The sequence below is a fragment of the Lontra canadensis genome, unplaced genomic scaffold (assembly GCF_010015895.1).
Source record: "Lontra canadensis isolate GAN:19392208 unplaced genomic scaffold, GSC_riverotter_1.0 scaffold1, whole genome shotgun sequence".
In the NCBI taxonomy this organism is placed as follows: domain Eukaryota; kingdom Metazoa; phylum Chordata; class Mammalia; order Carnivora; family Mustelidae; genus Lontra; species Lontra canadensis.
In genome coordinates this window covers 20,372,789-20,375,475 of record NW_022630995.1, presented here as the reverse complement: position 1 = coordinate 20,375,475, position 2,687 = coordinate 20,372,789, and the positions used below count along the sequence as shown (strand labels likewise).

Here is a 2,687-nt window from a genome sequence, read left to right as displayed (position 1 = left end):
ATATTTTATCTACAGTATGCTGTGTTAGTAATTTCATATAACATTTCATATTAGTTAGCAACTTCCTGTTAAAGGAGGGGAATTTTTATTATAATACCTCTCCCTCAACTTCAAATCCCTGCATGTTACCATCTATAATTATATGAGTATTTTTTGTTTGAATCAACGATTTTGTTTTTTATTTTATTGACTATATATTTAAATTAATTGTTTCTGCAATAATATTAAAGCATACTTAGGTTTTCTTGATATGAAACTTACTGATTTTTCTGGCATTAGTGATTGCCTTGCATTTTGACTCGTTTGGTTTTCAATTAGCAATAATCGCACCTCAGATAAACCTCATTGACTATGATACTGCCACTGCACAAAGCTAGTTATCTTTGTATCTTAATTTAATTGCTTGAACTTGCTTCATCAGATATGATAGATACCTACCAATGTCATTTTGAAGTGTCTGAGCATGTTACATAATTGGAGGGTTTAGTTTTTGTTTTTGTTTTCTTCCTCCTAGAAGCTCACTTCTTCCTGACACAATAAATCCTGTCTGTTCTCATTACCTGATGGCACACTATCATTCTAATATTTTCCTTCCTAAATTCTAGATCATCTTTTGTTGCTTTTTGGCATTGGATTTCCTGTTCCCTGGACTTCACATTTTATAATAGCTTCATATCAAAGGGAGAATGGAAAGTAAATATATATTGGGAATGTTTGTATTACTGAGAAGGTCTTCTATTCTTACTCTTAAACTTGACTGATACATTTTTGGGTATATAATTTTAAAATGAAAATCATTTTCCTTTAGAAATTTTAGTCCTGCTATGAATGAGAAATCTGAGGTAATTGGCATTGTTTCCTGATTTGCAATATGACTTTTCTCTCAGGTGTTTTTTTGTTTGTTTGTTTGTTTTGTTTTTTATTCCTTATATTCTAGACTTCATAATTAGGTGCATTAGATAGCATATATATTATATATCATTTTGTTCATTATGCTGGGCTCTTGTATACACAATATGATATACTTTTCTATGTGGAGACTCCTTTGGTTGGCAATTTTAAAGTATTCTTTTATAATTTATGTGTTTATTATTCTTACTTGTTAAACTCAGCCAGATGAGAACTTCTGAGTTGATTCTTTAAATTTCTTAACTTGCCTTTTTTCATTTTATTTTTTATTTTATTCTTTCAGATTCTTTATACATTATCCTCTGACCCTATTGTTGAATATTTTTGTGTGCTATTAAAGATCTCATTATTCTTTAGTGATTTCATTTTTATGGATTCCTATGAACAATTTTAAATGCAATTTTTGCTTAACTTTTCCCTGGATATAAATTGTACATATTTCCCTTATGCATGATGTTTGTTTTTTCTGGGTTAGAACACCTCCCCTCTTTTCTATGATTATGTTTTGTCTTGGAGACTTCCTTTTATGGCTGGCATTTACTGGTAGTCCATTCATCATTAACAGTGAGATATTAATGACAGATTGACAGTTCTGCTTGAGTAGAGAATATTGACATATAAGCTACACAGTAATAGAAGCTAGTAATCTAGCTTTTTTATTATGAACTCTAAATGTCAGTGTTTTGAAGATTTTACTGTGACACTGTTAATTTCCTTCAGCACTAAGTCTTCCAATCCCAGCCTAAGAGACACAGGCCTGGCTGCAGAAATTTTTGAAACAAAGCAAAATGAAAGCTTGGTCAAGTTGGTCTCATTCTCAAGAGTACAGACTTCTGCCTTGTCCTCTGGTTTTCATTGTGTCTTCTTTTCCTCTCTCTTCAGAGCAAGATTTCTTATTTATTTGGAGTCCCTCTTAATCATCCTTGATGATGTAATAGAGAGATGAGGGCAGTCACTTTACAGAGAAGAAAAATGAATAGGGTTTGGGCATTTCCAATAGTCTGCTTATAAGACTTATTCTCATTTGAGTACCTTTTCAAGCTCTGGTCCCATTATATAGGAAACTCCATCAAATATTCAGATGGTTGGCTTTCTTTCTCTCTTCCCTATACTCAAATGCCACCCTCTATGAGAACTACCCTTAACCACAATATTGAAAATTGACTTTGCCTTCCAACTCTCTATGTTCCCTATACATATTTTCCAGCTTATTTTCCTGGAAAATATTACTTAATAACTTCTTGATAATTTGTTTATTCTCTTTTTCTCTCCTTTAGGATATAATTTTCACGAGCACAAAGATTAACTGCTATCAGTGAACCACTACAGGGTCCAGGTGAACACAGTCCCAAACACAGAAGCTAGTCCATAAATAATTAAATAACAATTTTATTTTTATTTTAATAATTTTTAGGGTTTTCTGTATTGACTATCACATTTCCTATGATTAAAGATAGTTTTATTTCTTCCTTTCCAAATGGTGTGACTTTTGTTTGTTTTTTTATTTGTTTGTTGTTTTATTTGTTTATTTTCCTGCCTTATTGCACCACCCAGAACTTCTAATAAGATATCAAATAAGAGTGGTGGTTAGAGTGGATACTCTTAATCTTGAAATTAGGGAAAAGATATTCAGTCTATTGCATTAAAATATGTTACCAGGAGATTTTTTTTTTTTTTCAGAAGCTATTTATCAATCCAAGGAAACTCATTCTGATTCCTAGTTTGCTTAGACTTTTGGTCATGAATGGATGAATACTGATAAAATTCATGATTTCTTA

The 2,687-nt window shown here is 31.4% G+C and overlaps 1 non-coding gene across 1 annotated transcript; it reads right to left on the bottom strand.

The window, feature by feature from the left end:
- Positions 1 to 241: 241 nt before the first annotated feature.
- LOC116872009 lies at positions 242 to 375 on the bottom strand. The gene has a single exon (XR_004383579.1). It is a non-coding gene; the product is annotated as a U4 spliceosomal RNA (small nuclear RNA).
- Between the last annotated feature and the right edge of the window lie 2,312 nt (positions 376 to 2,687).